This window comes from Triturus cristatus, chromosome 3_2, assembly GCF_964204655.1.
Source record: "Triturus cristatus chromosome 3_2, aTriCri1.1, whole genome shotgun sequence".
In the NCBI taxonomy this organism is placed as follows: domain Eukaryota; kingdom Metazoa; phylum Chordata; class Amphibia; order Caudata; family Salamandridae; genus Triturus; species Triturus cristatus.
In genome coordinates, this window is record NC_140584.1 from 341,674,625 (window position 1) to 341,699,695 (window position 25,071).

The following is a 25,071-nucleotide window of genomic DNA, read 5'->3' on the forward strand; positions in this document are numbered from 1 at the left end:
TGGTTTCCTCAGAAGGGGCGCGGTACTCCGCCTGACCGCTTTAGGGCGCACACACTGCACAGTGAGGTCTTGTGGGGAGGGCATAGCACACAGCCTGGTTTCATTGAGAAGGGCGCGGTCAGCTCTCCGAGGGGTGCACAGTGCACCGGGGCATGTGTAGCCCACACGGCGGCCTCTTTGGTAGGGCACACTCCGGCTTTAAGAGGGTAGAGCAGACCAGGCGGCCTCGCTGATGGGCCCCAGTGCTCAGTGTGGTGTGTTTGTGAGGGGCACGCCGCATAGTGGCATAGTCTAGAGGCGGCTTTGCTGTCTGTCAGGGGCACATAAACTGAGGCGCGAGTCGCCCACAATGTGACCTCTTTGGGGGGTCACAGCCCCGGCCTGTCGGGGAAGCGCAGAGCTCAAGCGCTTTGTTTTTCGAGGGTATCTAGCACTCGCCCCGCACTGCCATGAGGTGGCCGCTGACATCTCACTGAAGGGGCACAGCAGACAGTGCCCCGCGGCACCGGCACGAGCAGCACAGCACGGATACCCTCCAACCACTCACTAGCTGCAGTCCTTGTTCGTCTTTCACTTCCTGGAGCATTTTTTCTTACAACTTCTCTTGCCGTTGACATGCACACACATAGTCTGCACTGACTGCTGTAGCGAGCTTACAGCGCCCACTAGCGGCTGCCAAGGCGATCTCTCGTCATTGCCCACCGGAAGGGTGTCTGTACAGTGCCTCTCAGTTTTAGCCTGACAGCACTATGTTTGTGTGTCTGTGTGTCAATGGGGTCGAGGTGAGGCAGCAGCTGGTGTCATGGGCAACTGCAGAGACCCCCGAGAGCGCCTTGTGTCATAAGCAGAAAGCAAAGAACACCAAGCAGCCCCCAGAGATAATGCAACGACGCAACTACCGCCTGCACGCGCGCTACTAAAGAGGCAACGCGCTTTTTTTTTTTAATTCTTTGGAGCGCGTTACAGAAAAAGATGCTCCGGTGTCTGGTGCGCACCACACAGCCCTGCAGCTGTGGGTTCTGAGGCTGTGCAAATTGAGAGGGAAAGTTTCTTTTCGTAGCACCAGTCTGATGTGATTGTGGCAGATGGTGTCATTAAAGCGCTGCGCTGCCACACACCACACTTTGACGGGGTCCTGGTGTTTTCGTGGGTGAACTCCGGCGGGGCCACTCCCACCCTCCTTGGCCCATGCATGCTTTGCTTTCCTATGTGAGGCGACAGTTTGACGAGGAGACACACTGAAAGCGTTGTTTCCAAATCTGCAATAGTTTGGAGTAGTTCAACTGCGTTCCGACGCCAGCGGTTTGAAAACGTTGCGCGTTTGTGTATTGTCGTGTCCGGGCTTCGGTGTCTGCGTTGTTTGTGTCGGTATATTTTGTCTTATTTTTTACATTTTGGTGTAGTGTGAGATATATGTCTGTTGTGAATTTTATGTAGATGGGAGTTGACAAGTGTGAATACGTGTGTGTGTTAGTATGACCATATATATTTTTGGGGTGGGGGCGCTCGTATTTGGGTGTGTGTATGTGTAGTTTGCGTGCATATAAGACCCTGGGTGTCGTTTTTTTCCACATCGGGCTAAGCGTTGCCCTACAGATGTTACCATGTGTGCTCATGTCTGTTCTGCGCATTTTGTGCATACGAGTGTTACTCCTGTGACTGTGGGAGCTATGCTTATAAATCTATAGTTAATAATTAGATAGCGAGTTGTCTGCTAGATTGTGTATCGCTGCACGCGTGTATTTATTTGTGTATTATGTTACAGATATGCGAATGTATAGTTCCCTGCCAGTTTCCCTTGAGTATGTATGCCAATGTACACGTTAAAGTGCCGGCGTGCGTGTCTGCGTGATATATGATAGCATATGCTATGCGTGTGTTACATTTGTGCTTGGGTGTTGTGCCGCACTGGCAGCACAGTGGCACGAGCGGGCTCGGGCGTGTCTGCGTATGTGCTTGGGTGTTGTGCCGCAATGGCAGCACAGTGGCACGAGCGGGCGTGGGCGCGTCTGCGTGTGTGCGTGGGTGTTGTGCCGCACTGGCCGCACAGTGGCACGAGCGGGCTCGGGCGTGTCTGCGTATGTGCTTGGGTGTTGTGCCGCACTGGCCGCACAGTGGCACGAGCGGGCGTGAGCGCGTCGGCGGGAAATACACATTCTGTTAGTTAACTGTGCATAATTGTACGAGTGGAGATGATGACTAACGACTCTCTGTCAGGTGCTCTCCGCTTCCCCTGAAAATCACGCACATAGATGTTATGTACGTATTGTCATAATAATAATAATAATAATAATAATAATAATAATAATAATAATAATAATATTATTATAATAATAAGTAATTTTATTATTATTATTATCGTTATCATAATTAATGTAATAATAATTATAAATATTGTTCGTGTTGCCGTCTTTATTATTATTGATACAATTACTACCACCGTAATTATTACTATTATAATCATTAAAGTAATAATAGTACTATTACAGCTATACAACCGCAGCCTTTTTTTATCATTAATAAAATTAGTGCCACGTTATTATTATTGCCTTTATCTAGTCCAGTTACTCTTGTTTTTTGCTGAGTACTATAAATGTGAGTATTTTTATTTTATATATCATCATAAATACATAATTGGAGAGCGTCACTGTCCCCATCAATCATGTCAATATAAGTGAACTAATCGCAGTTATCGAATAATACGAGCAGTAACCTGCCCAAGATACCGTTCCGTTTTATTTCCGGGATTTAGAATCGAATCTTTTTGTGACTTGCTTTTTAAAGCTAACAGTCATCGCTGCGTTCTATTCCGTTCTTTTCCGTTGACAGTGATTTAGCTCCGTGTCCTCCGTTGACAGTGATTTAGCTCCGTGTCCTTGCCGTTCATTAATGCAGCTTGGTGTTTGTAGGCAGGAGATTCCGCGGAGTTGAACCGCGGTACCTGCGGACATTTCTGAGGTGTTCAAGGGTCACGTGGGGTGTCCAGAGGGGGAGGGCGCAGGTACATCCGGGCAAGCGACACTATACCCCCCCCCCCTTCCTCGTCATCTGCTGACGATGGGGCACCTGCGCTCAGTTCGTCACGAGGCCCGGAGGCGCACCTGAATTATGGACACAGGTCGGGGTGCCCATCTGTCCTGATCAGATGCCCCGCCCCTCCTCCAGTAGAATGCGGTGAGGGCCAACGACAGTCTCCTTTTTCATAGTCATTTGTCTTGGGCTGGGGGCTAATTAGGGTGACCAACCGTCCGTGAATTTCACGGACAGTCCGTAAATTGGACCTCACGTCCGTTGTCCGTGAGGATCCTTTTTACGGACGCCTTTTGTCCGTAATTTTAGGCATTACAGAGAACTCATCTGTTCCCCTGCGAGAGACCTCCGCTCCCTGATGGGGCCGCCTCCCACTCCTCAGAGTACAAGAGCATCCCCACACCGCCCATTGTCATTCCGTGTGGGGCTGATCGCCACATACAGAATGACAATGGGTCAGTCTGGGCTGGCACAGCATGTGGTGGCATCCTCCAGCCTCGGTCCAGGGCAGGGCATTCTGTCTCATGGAAGTGCACAAACGCCCAAGCTGCTGCTACCTGAGAATCCAGTTAACCAAAGGAAGGCGGTGAAATAAGCTCAAAGGAAAGGATTATAGTTATAGTATAGCAGCCATGGTTGCTGCTTTTTTATTTTATGCAACAACCATTGACAAAGCCAATAGTTCTAGCTTGTTGTAGTTGTAACGTTACTTGTTCCAAGTGTAACGTTACTTGTTGTATTATATATCTGGATGTCATGACACAAGCAACAAAAATACCAGTCGGGCGGCACATTATATTAAGCACAGATTTTTAGCTTATGTGTTTTAAGCCACGCATTTTATTACATTAAACACCCTTTTGGAGAGACCCCCCTAGTTTTTACATCCCACTTAAAGCTCTGGAAACAACACTATGTCACAGTCGCCCCATGTCCAGGCACTGTGCATCATGCATGACTCATGCCTTCCACTTTTTCAGATTGCCTAAGTGCAGGGGCATAGTGAACCCTGCCCCACCCCACCCCTTGCTTTAGGAAGTACAGCGAGGGTGGAGTTCTTGATGGGTCTCATAATTAATGTGAAAAGGTGAGTGAGTAAGTAAGGGATGGGTGGATGGATGGCTGGATAGATGAGTGAAATGATGGATTGATGGATGAGTGAAAGGGTGGATGACAGGCAAGAGAATGAGTAGATGGATGAGTGAAATGATGGATGGATTGATGAATTGATAAGTGAAAGGGTGGATTGCTGAATTGATAAGTGAAAGGGTGAATGGATGGACGGATGAGTGAAAGGGTGGATGTAAGGCTGGATGAGTGAGTGAAAGGGCGGGTAGATGGACAAAAGGATGGATAGATGAGTGAAGGAGTGAAAGGGTGGATGGATGAGAGAAAGTATGAATGGATGAGGGAAAGGATGGATGAATGATAGGTTCAATGGATGGATTCATGAGTGGATGAGTAGATGGGTGGGTGGATGGAAGGATGGATGGCTAAGTGAAAGGGGAATTGAAAGTGAAAGGGGGATGGGTAAATGGATGGCTGAACGGGTGAATGGGTGGAAGGATGAGTGACTGGATGGATGAATGAATAAGTGAAAGGATGGCTGGATAGGTAAATGGCTGGATGGATGAGTGAATGGATGGATGGGTGGAAGAGTGGATGGATGAGTATACGGATGGATAGGGTGGATGGAAGGATAATGGATGGATGAGTTAAAGGGTGGATGGAGGGATGGCTGAGTGAAATGATGGAGGGATGGATAGGTTTGTAATTGGTTGAATATGGACATGGAGTGGCACACAGATGGAAGAACAGAATGAATGGTGAAAGACTGAATGATGGATGAAAGTATGATTACACATTGTAAGCCCCATTATCTTAAGCAACATTTCCTATACCTTGACTTTAACATTTATATGAGTGATTGTCTCTGTATAATATGTGTGTGTTGCAACGCACTCCAACACTCTGCCCCACAGACTTGGGATGAGTAGCACTATAGAAGAAATTAAATACATATGAGAGAGGGTCTATGTGAAGATAAGGGGCGCCATTGGAGGGTGGTATCGAAGCCGGACTGGCCGGACCGGGCATCAGGCGTTTTCTCTGGGAGCTGGAAAGGTGGGGTGGGGTGGGGGCGGTTTTGTTACCACAAAAAGACCTGCACATTTGCTTAAAGCTGCGCGCACACTGACAAACCATAAAGTGCACAATTGTCTCAACCTAATGTAAACTTATTTTCACTTGTACTTTAGTAGTTGTCTATTTACTTACTTATATACTATTGCGCAACCTTCTCTGATGTGTCTATAAAACGTACCTTTTGTCCTGAATTTTGACCTCCTGTCCTGAATTTTTGTCCTGAATTTTGACCCCTTGTCCTGAATTTTTACACTCACTGTCCTGAATTTGCACCCATGTCAGTTGGTCACCCTAGGGCTAATACCGCATCCCCCCCCACCCCCTGCCCCGCTGCCCCCTCTCACCACCTGGTCACCACCTCACAGTGACTGAAGGTGCCTGTATTACGCCCGAGGCTCATGGCGGCCCTTGTCAATGGTATCCTTTGATGAATGTAAAAAGATAACACTGAATTTGCAGTGATACACGCTCCATGGCAGGGGTGCAGGAATGTCTGTACATCGGTCACATCCACAAAACAGCCCGAGCCGGCACATATACCACAGCCACCCTCCTTCCCAGGCCGCGCAGGCATGAGAGGTCCACCAGCCAGGTAAGCAAGACATCTGCAGCAGGACTGGCTTTAGAGTAGTGTGACCGGTGCAGCCGCACCTGGCGCTGAGCTCGCGGGCACTGTGTGGAGGAAAAATTTATGAGTTTAAAAGCACCTGATGCAGTTCCATTTGTGTTCACCAGCTTTCAGGCAACAATAAAAATGTAATGATAACTCTGGTTATTAATGTTCCTGCTTAAGAGAGATCAGAGTTTTTTTCTAGTGACAGTTTTGAGTCTTCATAAAGTTGTTCAGAAGGTTAATATGCCCGCTGCATAGGAACGTGTACCTTGCAGATCACAGAGCTGTATTTTATGTGGATAGCTCAGTGGGTTACTGCTATTGTCACAGAGATCCTTTTCTTCCTTGTGGTTCATAAGTTACAATCCTAGTATGGCACAGTGGCATATGAACTGTCATCAAAGAACTGCGTGGAAACTGCATGGTTTAGGTTAGAACATTATGTTTTTCCCCAAATTTTTTATTATCCTAATGTTGCTAAACTGGTTTCTTTGGGTGGAAAACATTTTTATTAGTAAAGTGACCCAAAACACTGTGGTACCTTTTAAATCCTGAATTTGTGCGTTCCCAATCCACCCACTCTTAAAATATACTGCCTACTAGTATCTAATTTAAAAAAAATAATGGGGTGACCCGGTGTCCCTCAGAACCTGGGTATACGTATTATATCAATACAATGGTTTTGTCGGGGAAGTTTCAATTGCTTTAGGGTGTTCACAGTATAAATACATTACATGTAACACATATCCATAAGTAGAATAAAACACACCCAAGCGAAATTTTCAATCAGTATTATTTTTTAGAAAAAAAGGAGATAACGAATAAACAAGGCTACAGTTATACAATTGAAAGATTTGTGAAGAAGGAGTGACATGTAGTGGTAAATACAGACGATACACTGTAGTATGACAGATAGAGAAATCACAAAAAGGTTATTTTGGGAGGATACAAATTTTGATTATGTCCATATGATTGTTCACATATGCTTCATCATCATGTATAAGTTAATTTTTTAACTGAAGCATTGTGTAGACTCATAGTATGCATCGACGTTTCGACCCTATGTAAAGCGCAATATTTAATAAGCGTCACGGGTTAATCCTTATGGGCCAGTCGGGTGATTTACACGATCTGGTGGATGCACGTCTCTCCAGTTCTCAGTCCGATGCAGCAATAACGATATGATTTAGACCTCAAAAAGATAAAAGTCCACTGCATCGGACTGAGAACTGGAGAGACGTGCATCCACCAGATCGTGTAAATCACCCGACTGGCCCATAAGGATTAACCCTTGGAAATTATTCCCAGACCTCCAATATTCTTTTATCTTTTTGAGGTCTAAATCATATCGTTATTGCTGGACTAAGAAACCCAACGCACGCGCAGTGATTCTTGACCCTCTGCGTAGGGCTACATACCTACCCCCCTGTCCCGAGGAAGACCCGCCGTGACGCTTATTAAATATTGCGCTTTACATAGGGTCGAAACGTCGACGCATACTATGAGTCTACACAATGCTTCAGTTCAAAAATTAACTTATACATGATGATGAAGCATATGTGAACAATCATATGGACATAATCAAAATTTGTATCCTCCCAAAATAACCTTTTTGTGATTTCTCTATCTGTCATACTACAGTGTATCGTCTGTATTTACCACTACATGTCACTCCTTCTTCACAAATCTTTCAATTGTATAACTGTAGCCTTGTTTATTCGTTATTTCCTTTTTTTCTAAAAAATAATCGCCGATTGAAAATTTCGCTTGGGTGTGTTTTATTCTACTTATGGATATGTGTTACATGTAATGTATTTATACTGTGAACACCCTAAAGCAATTGAAACTTCCCCGACAGAACCATTGTATTTATATAATACTAGTATCTAATGACATGTGACTCCTGCACCTTATAATCCTCGTGGTCGTTTGCAACATTTCCTATAGACTAATTTACACACGTATGATTCATTGTCTCTGAATAATGTGTGATTTAAAGTGCTGTGACACTCGACACATATAAATAGCACTATAAAACAAATGAAATGTAAGCGAGAGAGAGGCTATGGAGAGATGAGGGGCACAGATTGACTGCTGTAGTGAGGGAAACCCTGAAGGAAGAGGTCATTTGGGGGGGTGCAAAAAATGATTGTCGTGCCAGGTGATATCAGTGCTAAAGCCAGCTTTGATCTACAGGATAGTAAGCAATATATTTTTTTTTTTCGCAGAAAAATGTGCACCACATAGTTGGATTCTCCCAACCCATAAACAGTGCGTGGGGCTTCTGCTGGGAGTGCCCAGTCAGCACAACATCTGAATGATGACCGCCTCAGACCTTTCAGTGAGTGTAAGGCTGTAAATAATATTCTCCCAAAAGAAGTTTAGTGAATATTGCATTTTTGAAAAGTGTTTCCATATTTGTGAAGAGCTTATAGTTCACGAAATTCATCAAACATTTGTGAACTTGAATTAACTTTGCCAGTTTATGCTTGCATACAACCTCAAATGGAAAGAAATTCACCAGAATTCGAATTTTCACTAAATGAACATAAAAAATGTGGCTGACAATAGAGAAAAGTGCAGAAATTTCTCAGGAATTAAAAAAACGACCACTTTACTTTTGACAAAATATTTACCCCTAAATGGGCTATCTTTTTTTTTAATATAAAGTTATTAAGTAGAGCTGATTTATTTGAGGTTACACAATCCAAAATTTGAGACATATTTTATGCACTTCTGTGTTCAAGTGAAGGTAAGTACCTGTAACACCTTGCAAGATATAAACGAGTAACCTATTTGATCTACATGTACAATGTCATCGGTGATGAACATGCGCCATGTTCTACATGACCAACAAGTGACAAGATTCATACTGGTAACACTCCTTATAATATACACATGCAAAACCCAAAGTAACCTACACATGCAACACTAGACTTGATCTTTATCCTCCTCCACCATCAATACCTCTCTTCCCTGCCAAATTCATCTTTCTCCAATTGCCCCATACCTCACAAATACCCACCTCAATCAGCCAAGACCTTCCCAGCCTCTACCAATACCAAACTTGCCTCTCTGACAAAGAAGGAATGCGCACAAGTTAACCTACAACCCATATCTAACCTCATAGACTGAACCTTTGCCTCATTTGCCTTGGGGAGAGGAGTTGGCCTAATGGCTAGGGCAGTCGACCTCGAATCTGGGCAGCTGGGTTCGAGTCTCGGCAATGACGCTGAACATCCTGTGATCTGGGCAAAGCACTTAATCTCCCCGTGCCTAACACAAAAAAAAGAATGTATCCTCATGTAATGCAACTGGTGCTATGTGAAGCGCTCTGATACCCGATTTGGGTCAAGTTCGCGCTATATAAAAACTTTGTAAAATAACAATAAAAAAAAAGCTCATTCCATAAACATGATCTCTTTGGCCACTCTCGAAGAAGTACTCTGTGGATCACTACCTTAATTGTGATTTACAAGCTCAGTGGAGCTCCTGCCAGGTCTACTGAGGTGCTAGAACAGTTGTCTGTCCATCCATCGCTTACAATATTTTCTCTAAACATCTGCAACATTTGCCAATATGGGTCCGACTGAGGCACAACACATAGACTACCCGTATGAGAGTCTGTAGGGTGAGAAGCATCTAGCTTCATGCTAGCCTACACCACACTGATAGCTGTGAGCCCCTTAGATGAGGACCTGAGTGCTCGCCCACTCAAGACCCATGCACAAACTGCTAGTCCAAGTAGTCTAAGGACCACACTGGAAGTCCACTCTAGTTCCAAACAAGAGCTGCTAGCACCAGTGGACTCAGAAGCACAGTGCTATCCCAGTCCAGGCCAGTGCTTGAGCTGCTACCTCCACGGAACTCAGAAGTACAGTGCTATCCCTCTCCTGGTCAGTGCATGAGCTGCTAACCTAGGTGGACTCAGAAGCACAGTGCTATCACTCTCTAGTTCCAATCAAGAGCTGCTAGCCCCAGTGGACTCAGAAGCACAATACTATCACTCTCTATGTCCGTGCATGAGCTTCTAGCCCCAGCGGACTCAGAAGCACAGTGCTCTCCCACTCCAGGTCCGTGCATGAGCTGCTAGCCTCAGTGGACTCTGAAGAACAGTGCTCTCCCACTCCAGGCCCGTGCATGAGCTGCCAACCCCAGTAGACTGCGGATAGCAATGAACACCCTAATAGCCAGTAATGGAAGCAAAGGAGTCCTACAGGCTACAGCTACCAAATTTGGAACTCGATAAAATGGTTTGAGCCCCGGCATCGGCTCAATAAACTGAGCAAATCATTTAATCTCCTTGTGCCTAAAAAAAATGACCTTGCGCAATGGAATCTTGTGTTCATGCAATTGAATCTGGTGCTCATTGAAAGTGCTCTGATGCCTTTGGGCTAAGTTCAAACTACATGATAATGGGAGAAAAAGCCCTTGCAAGAGCCATGAATGAGCTCCTAGTCCCAGGGAACCACCAGAAAAGTCCACTCCAGATCCACGCTTGGCCGGCTAGCCCCAGAAGACTGAGGACCACACTGAAAGCCCGCACCAGACCCATGCATGAGCTGCTATCCAGAGTAGGCCAAGGACCGCCATGAAACCCAACTCCAGACCCATGCATGAGCTGCTATCCAGAGTAGGCCTAGGACCACCATGAAACCCAGCTCCAGACCCATGCATGAGCTGCTATCCCGAGTAGGCCTAGGACCACCATGAAACCCAGCTCCAGACCCATGCATGAGCTGCTATCCAGAGTAGGCCAAGGACCGCCATGAAACCCAGCTCCAGACCCATGCATGAGCTGCTATCCAGAGTAGGCCTAGGACCGCCATGAAACCCAGCTCCAGACCCATGCATGAGCTGCTATCCCGAGTAGGCCAAGGACCGCCATGAAACCCAACTCCAGACCCATGCATGAGCTGCTATCCCGAGTAGGCCAAGGACCGCCATGAAACCCAACACCAGACCCATGCATGAGCTGCTATCCTGAGGAAGCCTAGGACCGCCATGAAACCCAGCTCCAGACCCATGCATGAGCTGCTATCCTGAGGAGGCCAAGGAGAGCCATGAAACTCAACTCCAGACCCATGCATGAGCTGCTATCCCGAGTAGGCCAAGGACCGCCATGAAACTCAATTCCAGACCTATGCATGAGCTGCTATCCCGAGTAGGCCAAGGACCGCCATGAAACCCAACTCCAGACCCATGCATGAGCTGCTATCCCGAGTAGGCCAAGGACCGCCATGAAACTCAACACCAGACCCATGCATGAGCTGCTATCCTGAGGAAGCCTAGGACCGCCATGAAACCCAGCTCCAGACCCATGCATGAGCTGCTATCCTGAGGAGGCCAAGGACCGCCATGAAACCCAACACCAGACCCATGCATGAGCTGCTATCCTGAGGAAGCCTAGGACCGCCATGAAACCCAACACCAGACCCATGCATGAGCTGCTATCCTGAGGAAGCCTAGGACCGCCATGAAACCCAGCTCCAGACCCATGCATGAGCTGCTATCCTGAGGAGGCCAAGGACCGCCATGAAACTCAACTCCAGACCCATGCATGAGCTGCTATCCTGAGGAAGCCTAGGACCGCCATGAAACCCAGCTCCAGACCCATGCATGAGCTGCTATCCTGAGGAGGCCAAGGACCGCCATGAAACTCAACTCCAGACCCATGCATGAGCTGCTCGCCCAAGTAGTCTGAGGGACATGGTGCTAGTGCGCTCTTCCACAGTGGAAATCCCACAGAGCTGGAGTTTCTACTGGATCTCATTGGTAGTATTAAGGACAGGCCATTAGTATCATGTCTCCTTAGGGCATTTGATATTTTATTCACTCAATATTTTCATTCATTAGGATTGTGTAACCTGACAGCGAGAGGCCCAAGAGGGCAGATATGAATGACTCAAGCGCCCAGGCAAGCTGTCCCCTCTCAACCCAAATGCAATGACCATGAGCAGTGCAGAAGGGCTTGTAAGTGTCCAGAACTTTTTTTACAAGGTAACTGAGAGGGAGGATCAGTAGTTTAGAAGGTGGCCTCCAAAATACTGCTTTAGAAACACATCTTTATTATTAGAGATGATAATGCGGAGGAAAGTGAGCACCTGCTGTGAACTGACCCTAAACCAGCAAAGGACTAGCTTAAAGCCAAAAGCCGTTAATGTTGCAGGCCAATCTGACGGACATTATTTGCATTGAATTAATGGGGTACATGGTGTCCCTTGGTAGGTGAGGGCACCACCAAGGTGCCAACAAGTCCCCGGAATCCTTTGGGCACCAGGAGGGTGGGAGGTATGTATGGGTGCAATGCCAGCCCAAACCTGGGTCGCTTTACTCAAAAAGCTTCTTTTCATGACTTGCCTGCAGCAGCAGCCGCTCCGAAGGAGACTCCATAAATCTTACCCTCTCGAGCGAGGAGGCCCTACTGCAGAGAAGACGGAAGGAAATCTGAAGATAAACCTCGCTTCCTGCCTACTTCTCCTTTTCTAGGCCTGCCTCGGCCTGACAAGCATCTCTCTGTGCGGAGGAAGAGATCTGCGATAATATGGGCGCGCGCCCTCTTGGAAACTGACGAATTGTGCAAGTCACACAGGACCGTTTGCAGTCATGCAATAGAGGAGGCGAGGAAAGCGAGCAGATAATAACAGAGGCCGCCGCTGAGCTCTCAGCCTAACCTGTCGGCTCGTGCCGTGAGCTGCAGCCTGCACGCAGCGACGCAGCGACGCAGCTCGCGCCAGGGATGGCTCGCGCGTTCAGAGGCGTCACTTGCGCTCTGGTTGATATTTTTACTCATGGGTGAAGATTGAACCTGGGATCTAGTAAACTGAAGTTTGTAGTGGGGACAGTTGGGGGTTTGCCGGTAGGTGGTGTGGCCCTGCGCTAGAGTACAGCTTGCATGTAGGGATGTTACTTATACTTAGGGGCACCTTAGAACTGGAGACCACTTTTACCTGGGACGGTTTGCACTAGGAGGGGATGTTTGTAGACGGGGTGAATTTTGTGCCCATGGGAGCAGCTTGTTCGAAGAGGTAATGCAATGTAATGTAACGTAGATGTTTAGAGGGCGGCCTTGCCACCCTTCTGGGTATCCAGGCGCTGAGTAGGAGCAGGCGCTGATTAGGAGCAGGCAATGCAAGAAGGTTCAGTTGAAAAGCCAGGTTTTCAGTTTCTTGTGGAACTCCATAAGAGACCCGGCTGTCCTAATGTGCTGTAGGATGTTCCAGGATTTGGTCGCCAAGTAAGAGAACGCCCTGCCCCTGTCTTGCTTCTATGGATACTGGGGGAAGGGGTATATTGCTTGCACCATCGTGTGTTACTTGCACTTGACGGTTCTTCATACTTAGTGGTGAAGGTTTTATTTAGGGTGCAGCTTGAACGCAGGGATGCTTACAGTCGAGAGTTACCTATACCTGGGTGCAGCTTGTATGCAGCTGTGTTACTTTTACTAAGAGTATTACCTATACCTGGCTGCAGCTGGTACCTGGGATACCGCTTGTAACCATGGTTGTTACTTACAATCAGGCTGTTACTTGTGCTTTTGAGTGAAGTTTGCACGTAGGGCGCTGCTTTGACACCGGGCAGTCACCTATATTCTAGATGTTACTGATATTGAGGGTGAAATTTATACTCCAGGTGTTGCTTGTACACTAGAGCGTAAAGTGTACACTGCTGTGTGATTGGAGCTCATGTTGGGTATTTGTTGTCAGTTGATCACGTTTTGCACAGGAGTGCAGTGTGATCACAGAGGTGCATTTACTGAAGGGACTGCTTGTAGCCTGGGTGCCGCTTGTACTGAAGAAACCACCTGTACTCTGAGTGCAGCTTGTACTGAAGGGACCGCTTGTAGCCTGGGTGCAGCTTGTACTGAAGAAACCACCTGTACTCTGAGTGCAGCTTGTACTGAATGGAACGCTTGTACCCTGGGTGCAGCTTGTACTGAATGGACCGCTTGTAGCCTGGGTAAAGCTTGTACTGATTGGACCGCTTGTACTCTGGGTGCAGCCTGCACTGAGGGGTACACTTGTATTCTGGATGCTGCTTGTACTGAAGGGATCGCTTGTATTCTGGGTGCAGCTTGTACTGAAGGGACCGCTTGTCACCCGGGTGCAGCTTGTACTGAGGGGACCACTTGTACTCTGGGTACAGCTTGTACTGAAGGGGCAGTTTGTACTCTGAGTGCAGCTAGTACTGACGAGAACGCTTGTATTTTGGGTGCAGCTTGTACTGAAGGGACCACTTGTATTCTGGGTGAAGCTTGTTCTTAGGGGACCGCTTGTACCCTGGACGCAGCTTGTACTGAGGGGACCACTTGTAGCCTGGGTGCAGCTTGTACTGAGGGAACTGCTTGTATTCTGTGTGCAGCTTGTACTGAGGGGAACACTTGTAGCCTGGGTGGAACTTGTACTGAAGGGATCGCTTGTCGCCCGGGTGCAGCTTGTACTTAACAAAATGCAAGTGAGGTGATAGGACGTTTAGCATCAAAAGTGTTAAATATTAGTGGCAGCCAATTACTTTGTACAAAGGAGCATAAAAAGGAGGACAACATCACTAACCCCCATACTATTGTCACAAAGTCCATTATTGTGCGTGGGCTTGCCCCAAAGCTTCCTGGTTGGGGGGTTCCTAGCCTAAACTTGAAATATAAAGAAGGTTGCGTCCTAGTCAGTAGCGGCCCGTGGAGGGAGTGCCGTTGGGCGGTGGGACAGGGGAGGGGCAGGGTGGGAGGTAGTAAACTCAAGCTCACGGCCGACCGGAGTAATGTAAGTAAATAAATAAGAGGCTATGCAGAATATTCCAAACCTGCCACCAAAGGTAACATATTTGGGAGACCCTCAAGGGGGATCCCCATATACATTAAGCACCCATTGAAAGTTCATTTACAGAGATAAAGAACTCCTGAAAGGCCTTAATACGGTGGACGGCCCACTATCAATACTTCTGATTAACCTCTACTACAACCCCCATGGGCCTGGTCCTGAGGATAAGCTTACGCAGTTGATAACTCAGATTGAAACTCTGCTTCTACAGTTTGCATCCATCATTCTTGGGGACTTAAATACACACAAAATAGGGGATACTGTATCGCAAAACCACCGCTTTGGGAGCTCTGCAATTTTCAACGCCCTTATGCAGGCATACAATTTGGCAACAACGCACTCCTTATTCTTAAAGTATAAGGCTGGGACATTCTTTGCACCCACTATAACAATCAGACCACGATAGACTATATTTTATTAAGTGAGAGATTACAAAAACTTATGTCAAACTATACTGTGCACCCACAGAGAGAAATCGACCATGCCGCCTTAATTGTACAGTTAAAGTTAACCATCACAGCAGACATTCGCCACTTTCTCTGCTGCATTTGGGCATCCAAAGGGGAAGAACAGCATAAACTTCTCAGAAGAATTAAATGGGGGCCGATGTCAATCAACAATTTTGCCTTTTGGAAACAAATGTGGACTGGCTGGCAAACAGGCTTAAATAATGGGGGTATCATAGGCAAATGGGACCATTTCGCCTACAAACTAGCCTCATTGCTTCGGGGGAGCACCACATACAGAACTCCCGTAGACTCTTCTCATAGCCTAGGACACGTCCCAGCGATCAAGGAAAGCGCCGAACAATTAAACGCCAAACGCAGAGTCTATCAGAAATATGGGTCAGAGTCTGCCAAAATACAAATTCCATGTAGCTGCAAAAAGCCATTCAAAACAGGTCTGGAATTCAAGACGTGAACCCACAGAGGCAAAATGGCTGAAGATCTTTGAGCTGCTGGCACTGTGTAAGTCCCAAGAATTTTGGCAATACCTAAACAACCTTACTCACGGGGCACTAACAGAGGCAATCCACTTGATGCGGGCACTTGGGTAGCCCACGTGAAAACCCTGTACTCGGACGATTCAAACACAACTCCTCCAAATAGTCCCACAACAATAGGGGAGGGGAAACTGGCAATGCCACAGCTGAACCTACCATACTGTTCGATGATCCAGCCCTCCTAGGTAAAGGACTAGTTGGTACAACTCTAAAAAAGATTCGACACAATGGGGCGCCTGGCCCCAACGGTCTGCCAGGCTCCCTCTTCAGGGAAGATACAGACTTTCGGATGGAAAATTTGGCTCAGTTATACGCCGAATGCAGACTCCTGGGGGATGTTCCAGATTCCTGGAGGGGATCACTGCTGCACCCAATATATAACAAGCATTGGCATAGCCAATAGGTCTCGCATTTGGGACCTTATAAGTGTTTAGCCATGCAACAGTTGCCTAACTAAATACTTATAAGGTCCCAAAAGCGAGACCTATTGGCTATGCAAAGCAACTGTGCGGCCGTGAAAGTGAAAGTGATCGCAAACGCGATAACGATCAAACATCAAAGCGGCCATGCGGCCGCGAAAGTGAGAGTAATCGCGGTAAAGCGTGGTGCGCGCGCCCGCGCACATGCACTGTAGCTCTAGGCTGGCCTGGTAGCACTTTTTGGTGCCCTCTCAATTAGTCTCGCCAGACCAGCACATGCGCTGGGTCAGGCGAGACCTAAAAAGGGCCTAACACTGACCCCAGGAACTACCGCATGATCGCCCTGCTGGACATTGAGGGCAAAGCTTATGCAAGCACTCTTCTGGCGGAACTAGTGGACTGGGTCGGCATTGAAGGCCTCTTGCCCTTCTTTCAGACCGGTTTTAGACCAGGGGGCTCCACTGTGGACAACATCATCGCCCTGTCATACTTAGCCCATCAAGCAGTGGCCCATCAAACCCTGCCGCTTTTTGCCTACTTTATCGATTATTCAGCGGCCTTCGACGGGGTAGATCGCACCATCCTCTGGCAGAAATTGACTTGCTGGAACATCAGCCCGTCTTTACTACAAGCTATTAGATCACTGTATTCACGAACCTGGGTAAGGGTCAAACTCTCGAGTGAGTTTGCCACAGAGAAAATCGCCACGGCTTGGGGGCAAACGCAGGGCTGCCTCCTGGCCCGATGCTTTTCAACTTATAAACAGCCGACATGGGCCAAGCCCTGCACGAAGCCACTTTAGCCACCCCCAGGATTGGGCACACAAAGATCCAATTGATGCAATACGCTGACAGATAGTCCAACAACAATGGCCATTCAAAGAGTACTGAGGGCGAAACTACTACCATCTCTCAACTATGCGCAACAGGCATTTCCAGGGAAATTTGCGAATGACCTAGAAAAAACACACTGCACAGCTTATAAAAAGCTATTTCGTCTACCAGCCTGCACCAGGAACAACTTAATTCACCTGGAATTTAATCTTAATCAACAAAAATTGGAAAAGATGGCGACCTTGACCAAATATTTTTATCAAACAACGGCAGCACCGGAAAACTCCATGAAGGCCGTTATAAAACGCATCTTCCAACAACCTGCCAATTCGTGGTTTGCCTGTCTCGCCTCCGCCAAAGACCTCTTGCAACTTACAATAGAGAATTGGGACCCCAGCATAATCAAGTATGCCACTATTAAAACGACAATAAAAAAGCAAGTACATCTACGTTCTCGCACTTTGGATACAAAATCCTTGGTAGCAAGAGGCCCAGCCTCAAACTTCATCTTACACAGGCTGTGGGGAGACCAGCCTTAAATAGGATCCTAGCAGCTAGACTACATCCACTCCCTCTTAAAGAACTATATCCAACAGGGAAAGTAAAGCTGGTCATCACAGAGTGCCGCCTTTGCAACTACAAACAAGAGTCTTTGGCCCGTATTTTACTCTGCTGTGCCTAGTCCGCAGAATTTACCTCATGCCCATCCTCCTCCAACTGGGCACTCGCACAGTAAAGGAGGCAGTCCATCGATTCTTTACATTGGACACAGTGAAGCATATGGACAACTTTGGCAAATTTGTCCATTATACTCGAACAAAACTGATGGTCACCTCCCCCATGGCTGTTAGATGGGCACTGCTGGGGCTGCCCTCTGGCCACTTTTTCACAACAGACTTACTTAATATTCAAGACTGATTGACACTTGATTGTTTTTATCTAAGATAGCAAAGGAGAATTTTAACAATGTTGTGCACATATACTTGTCTTTTCTATTTTAGATTTTTAGATTTTACTCTGTCATTTCATAAGCTGTATTTTTGTAATGGTTTTAAGTAACCACACACATAAAGAATTAATTAATTAATTAATGTAAGTAAATAAATAAATAAAACGAATTTCATTGCGCGCTCTGAAACGCCAAATGCGTTTGAGCGCACGCAGTGAAATTTGTTTTATTTATTTACTTACATTACTCCGGTCGGCCGTGAGCCGGAGTTTATTACCCCCACCCTGTGCCCGACCGCACCGCACTACTGCCCCGCAATACTCCCTCCACGGGCCGCTACTGGTCCTAGTATGGCATGAAGCCAGATAACTGATTGTTATCAAGCCATACTTGGGCATGTACACAGCTTCCCTAACTTTCTATAGCCAGTATTCCTCTTTAATTAATTCAGTTGTGTCAGCCATAATAAAAGCAGGATTATTCCATAATTGGTGAAAACCTAATTTAATGAGATTACTCTTTACATATGATATCCAACAATTTGCAGCAGCTCCACCGTAGGATGCCACCCCCAACATGGATCAGAGATACACTCTAGACTATGGTTTCCTAAGTCGCTGAACTCAGTACAAAATAGGTCAGAGAGCAATAGTATCAGAGATGTGTTCAGTATCTAACCCCAGATACAAAGGTACCAGGCACGTGACAGGTACCAGACAGAAAAGAGATCTTAAAAATGATTTTCAATTACACATAGCTCCCGAGTCTCAATACAGCCCTAATATTCAGCCCCATTAATAGCTGTGGCAGTAGGTCTCCCTACAGAGCACATGCGTTGTGCTGGAAGACGTATTGTTTACAATTCAGTGGGCTTACAACTCGCCCACAGCATGCCAGTAGTTGTTTTTGTTGTCAGTCTCATTTGCAATCTTTCGATTGCTTAGCTCCTGTAGGCTTCCCTTCCTTTCTTGTCTTATCTCCTCCCTGGAGCATAGACCAAGTGCATGTCTTCTTCCTCATCTTTTGCAAGGCACTATTTTTTTTATAAGCATTTAAGTATTATTTCTGGATGTTAATGTGCTTTCCTACCTTTAACACAGGCATAAGGCTTCTTATTTATGTTACTTTCACCCTATCTGCTATCTCTATTGATGCTTTAGTGACTGACACCCACAACTGTACTAGTCTACGCCACTCCACTCTATGCTACTCCACTCTATGCCACTCCACTCCACACCACTCTACTCTACATCACTCCACTCTACTCTACGCCACTCCATTCTGAACAATCCAATTCTAAGGCCCTCCACACCCTCCACTCTGTCACTCTACCCTCTGTCACTGCATGCCACTCATGCCACTCTACTGTATGCTACTTCATTCCACTCTACTACACTTTACGCCACTCTACACCACTCTATGACACTCAAATCCACTCACTCCACTCTACACCACTCCATGCCACTCCACACTACTCTGTGCCACTTCACTCTACGCCACTCCACTCTACCCCACTCCACTCTTCACCAGTTTACTCTTCATTACTGTCCTCTACTCCACTCTACTCAATGCCTCTCCAGTCCACTCCACTCCAATCTCTGCCAGGCCACTCCATGCCATTTTACTCTGTGCCACTCTAATCTATTCCACTCCACTCTTCTCGACACCACTCTACGCCTCTCAACTCTAAGCCACTCCACTTGACCCCAATCTACTCCATCCATCTCTACTCTGACCCACTCTATGCCACTCTACGACACTCTATTCTGCACCACTCTGCTCTATGCCACTCTACACCACTCCAGTCGATGCCACTCTACACCAATCTGTGCCACTCTATGCCACTCCACATCACTGTACTCTATGCCATTCTACTCTACACCGCTCCAGTCTACTCCATATAGTGCAACACTAGGCCACTCCACTCTAATCTACACCAATCTACCCTATTCCACTGTACCCTACACCACTCTACTTTACACCACTCCACTCTATCCTACTCTAATCTCCTGTACGCCACTCTACACCACACTGCTCTACTCCATGCCACTCTACTACATGCAACTCTACTCCACACTACTCCATTTCACATCACTTTATAACAATACACTCTATGCCAATCTTTTTCACTCCACTCTACGCCACTTTACTCTACACTACTCTAACCTATCCCACTCCACTCTTCTCTACACAACTCCACTCTACCCCACTCCACTTTGTGCCACTTCTTGCCACTCTACTCTACACCAACCTACTCTACCTTACGTTACGCCTCTCCACTCAACACCACTCCTCTGTATACCACTCTACTCTAAGTCACTCCATTACACTCTACATCCCTCTACACCACTCTACTCAACACCACTCTACTCTATGCCACTCTACCCTACTCTATGACACTCTACTCTATATGTCTCTACTCTATGCCCTTGTGTTCTATGCCACTCTAGTGTACGCCACTTCACTCTACACTCACCCCACTCTGCGCCACTCTATGCCACCCCATCTACTCTATACTGCTCTACTCTACACCAATCCATTTTACGCCTTGCCACTCCACACTACTTTACGCCCCTCCACTCCACTCTATGACACTCTCTTCTATGCCACTCTCCTCTTCGCCTCTCCACTCCATACCATGCCACTATCTTTTAGCCATGCTGAAAAGCAGCCACCCTGAACAGCAGCCACAAAGCTGTACAACATGGCTAAAAGACATTGGCAGAGCAAATACCTCATAGGCGAGAGCTATTGGCTTTGCCAATGCTTGTTTCTGTATGCTTGGCGAATCATGCTTAGCGACTTACTGCCAGTCCTCTGCTTGCCTCTCAGCACTGCAGTGGAAGTTTGTCTCGATACGATGATGGCTTTCCCTTTATGAGAAGCCCTGTAGAGCATAAACTAAAAACAAATGCCTAAATAATTGAAGGTATTCATGCTTTCAAGTGGCTGGTACTTAACTATAAATAATATTCTTGAGCAAGGAGTGGTCTTCATTAACATACATTTTCTTTTTGCATTTTGGTGGCAGGTTGACTCCTTGAGGAGAGTTTAACTAACATGTCTAGTCTGCTCTGTTATATATCATTCCTTTCCTTTGGCATGCATTATGTCTCTTAAGTTGGAAAATTATACTTCTGGTGAATTGAGCTGTGATTCAGTTCTTGTGGAAGATATAATTTAGTTGACATATTGTGTTCCTTTTTTCAAGACACCCACTTGTTGCTCCATCTAATTGTATAATTGTGTTTGTGTATGCTGTGTAGTTCTGCTGTCTGTATTGCCATTGCATTTGAATGCAGGACGCAAGTCTTTCATGATATTTTATTTTTGTAAGATGGGAGGAGTGTTAAATGCTGCTTTGTGTCAAGTTTGGTGCATGTTTCGTGGTGTACGTGTCTTGCAGATCTATATTTGCTTTTTCTGATTAATGATGTCAAAAGGCCTGATTTACAAAGGTAAACTTAGACCTGAAGTCTAATGTTATACCTGAAGTTTAAGTTTAGAACTGAAGTCTAACTTTATACCTGAAATCTAAGTTTAGACCTGAAGTTTCAGTTTAGACCTGAAGTCTAACTTTATACCTGAAGTTTAGGTTTAGACCTGAAGTCTAAGTTTAGACCTGAAGTTTAACTTTATCCCTGAAGTTTAAGTTTAGGCCTGAAGTCTAAGTTTAGACTTCAGGTCTGAACTAGACTTCAGGTCTGAACTTATTTATTTGTAAAGTTTTATATAGCGCGAACATGACCACCGAGGGTATCAGAGCGCTTTACAAATTATGCAGCAAGGAAGGGTATAGGCAAACATACAGAGTCAGCAAAGCGAAAAGCGCAACATTTTAAAAATGTCCAGCAATCACGCCAGCAAAGCCTCTGGGCTACAAACAGCAGCTATGGACCCCAGGTCAAGTGGGGAAGGGGGACCGAGGCAGAAATTTCTTCAGGAGTCCTTCACCTTCCATTTTGAAATGGAGAGTGGAAGGGGGGAGAGAGTTCCAGATCCTCGGCGTCATGCCTTAGAAGGCTCGATAGTAAGTCTTTTTTTCTTGAATTTTTGTGGTTTGAGTAAAAGGGTGCTGGCACTTCTGGAGGCTCTTGTACCATATGAGAGCTCCAGGTTCTGGGCGTGGTACAGCGGGGTCTTGAAATGGATGGCTTTGTGTGCCATGCATGCAATTTTCAACTGTATCCGAGCTTTATACGGGAGCCACTTCAGGGCCAGCAGGTCCGGAGAGATGTGGTTGCATTTTTTAGTTCCCGTTAAGAGCCTAGCAGCAAAATTGAGGACCACACTGAGAGGAGCGTTTTCCCTCTGGGCAAGCCACACAGCGTTGCACTGCCATAGTCCAGCTTTGCGATCACTAATGATTGCACTGCAACCTTTAGGTCATGGGCAGGGAGAAAGGGTCTGAGCTTCCTTCAGATGCTGAGTTGGAAATTCGCTCCTTTGGTGAGGGGTGCATGTTCAAACTATTGTCTAATATAATACCAAGCGAGGATGCCGAGTCCACGAGGTGAGGTCTACAGTTGAGAGCAGTAAGCTGATTCAGCCATTGTTCCATGACCGGGGATTGCTTGTGGGGTGAGATTAGGAGGAATTCTGTTTTTAGAGAATTTAGCTTCAGGTGGTTCCGTGTCAGCCAGCTTTGTGTTTCCAGTAGGACTGAATTGAGGGACTGAATGTCCTCAGGGGAGGCGATCTTCAAATAAAGTTGGGTGTCATCCACATACATGTGATAGTGAATGCTGGATGATTTCAGAATTTCTGTTAGAGGCTCCATGGACATGTTAAAGAGTGTGGGCAAGAGTGCTGAACCTTGTGGAACCCCCAGCGTAACCGGTGCAGGATGGGACTTGGATTGGTTCACCTTGAAGCTTTGAGATCTATTCAGGAGGAACAAAGAGAACCAGTTAAGCACCAGCCCAGACAAGCCGATCCTATGTTCCAGGAGGTCAATTAGGTTATCGTGTTTGACAGTAACAAATACTGACAAGGGGTCGCGAAGTATCAGTAAGCACGACTCATTGTCGTCCAGCATTCTTAGCGCATCATCGACAATATGCGTTAGATCCGACTCTGTGCTATGGCCCGGGCGGAAACCAGATTGGCATTGGTCCAGGAGTTGGAAATGGTCGATGTGGTTGCAGTGTTGGGCAAGCACACATTTCTCCAGGAGCTTTGCCAGTGTGGGGATGTTGGAGATTGGGAGAAAGTTATGCAGGTCCGTGCGATCAGCTGTTGGTTTCTTTAAAATCGGAGTAACTTGCCCCGATTTTAGGCAGTCCGGAATATCACCTTGCTGAAGTGATGCATTGATAATCTTAGTCCACAGTGTTAGTAAGGGGGATCTAACTTCCGGGAAAAAGTTTGATGGCAGAGGGTCATTGTAATGATTGGAAGGTTTCAGAGTCGACAGTGTTTTGCGTGTAGTGCACTCATCCAGGGTTTGGAACAGACTCCGGGATGCATTGTTTTTAGGGGGGGTCTGATGCACAGGGTCAGAGATAGCCATGCCTAGTGAACAGAAGGAGGTCCGTGGACTGATCGACAGGTGGTCCTGGGCAGATCATAATTCAGTTTTGATCTTACTAGACTTAGCAGTGAAGAAGTCTGCAAATTCTTCACAATTAGCAGTGTCCCTTGACCCAGAGACGCAGGGTTTGCATGACTATTGGCTTGGGACTTGATGAGTTCGAACAGTTTTTTTGGACGGTTTTTAGCTTGATCTCGTTGAGTTCTGAAAAAAGGGGCCTTCGAGCATTTGATGCGCTTCTTATAAATGCTTCTCGGGGATCTCAGGTGGTAGAGATGCGCAAGGGAGGGATAGGACCGCCTTCGCCTTTCAGCACGCCTTAAGTTTCTTCTTTCGGAATAAAGACTATCCATAAACCAAGGTTTGGAGCGTTTAGAGGACATTCTTTTAAGCTGTAGTGGTGCAACCGAGTCTAGTACGTTCAGCATTGCGTGGTTATAGTGGGCCGTAAGTTCGTGAACATCAGAAATGCTCGGTGGGGGGGGCAGGATGTTCTCGCAGAGAGCAGTCAGATCTTGCAGGTTGATGTTCCGTTGGCATCTTTTCAGCAGTTTGAGGTTCTTAGACTGCTCTTTACGTGCTCTTACAGAGTCAAGAATGAGGGAGGAAATGCAATAATGGTCTGTCCAATCACATGGGAGGATAAGGTCCAGGAGGATGGAGTTGGGCTTACCAATAATAAGATCTAAGGCAGCTCCTTTGATGTGAGTGAGGCTGTTACATATTTGGGTTAGGTTGAGGTCAAGAAGGAAGGATTTAAGGCTATTGACTACAGCATCATTTACATCGTTCCAGTGGAGGTTGAAATCTCCCAGGAAGATCTGAGTGCCATGGAAATCAGCATTGGCCGAGATAATGTCCATGACCAGTTCTGAGAAGGGAAGGTTGTCCCGGGGGGTGAGGGGGGTGGCAAAATGTGTGCAGTTTGCAGGAGTGATTATTGCCACCAGACACATCAATGCATAGGTATTCAGAAGACGGCAGGGGGTCAGTCTGTAATACTTTCACTGTAAGATTGCTATGATGTAAACATGCTATGCCTCCACCTTGACCAATGGATCTGTCCGACCTAATGATATCATAATTGGGAGGTATTAAAAGGTCCAGGATGGGGGCAGCTGAGTCATTTAACCAGGTTTCCGTTAGCATTACAAGGTCAAGATCCTGCGCCAGGGTGAGGTCGGCAATATCCGCAGCGTGCTTAGCTGCCGAGCTACAATTTAGAAGCGCGCATTTGAGACTTATGTTGGTGTCAGTTAGTGCCAGAAGAGTGGTGGTGACTCTCATGAGGTTGTTCTCGTTTAAGGTTCTGGTGTTTGACCTAGGTTCCCTGAAGGGGTCATTGGGGATGGACTCAATTTGTTGCACGTTTGCTATGGTGGGGGGGTGTGCTGGAGCATAGGAGTGTAGGAGAGAACGCGTATCAGTATTAGATGGGGAGGCTCTACATCTGGAGGGGCGAGCAGGGTCATTAGGGAGTGGAACGGTGGACCACCTATGAGGTGTGTGGGTGACATGAGAAGGTGTCCGCCGAGCATAGTGCGCGGAGGGGGGCCTGGTACACACAAAATCTGGAAGCGAGCAAAAATTGTGATTTTTCTTGGTGGAGCAGCTTAGTCTGGAGTTAGACAATAAAGCCTCCGTGATATGTAGTAGACTGCGAACCTCTGTCTTAAGTTGTTGTAGGCTGAGTGCTATTTAGCTCAGATGGCCTTCCAGTGAGGTGTGAG

At 46.7% G+C, this 25,071-nt stretch overlaps 1 protein-coding gene across 4 annotated transcripts in view; it reads left to right on the forward strand.

Annotated features, from left to right (window-relative positions):
• RUNX3 (RUNX family transcription factor 3) overlaps nt 1-25,071 on the forward strand; it is a 460,239-nt gene that overhangs the window by 246,840 nt on the left and 188,328 nt on the right. The window contains exon 4 of one of the 4 annotated variants that reach the window (XM_085647821.1): nt 8,017-8,129. The exons of the other annotated variants lie outside the window; for them this stretch is intronic. The gene's annotated coding sequence lies outside the window, so the exon portion shown is untranslated. The remainder of the gene's footprint in view (nt 1-8,016; nt 8,130-25,071) is intronic. 4 annotated transcript variants of the gene reach the window in all.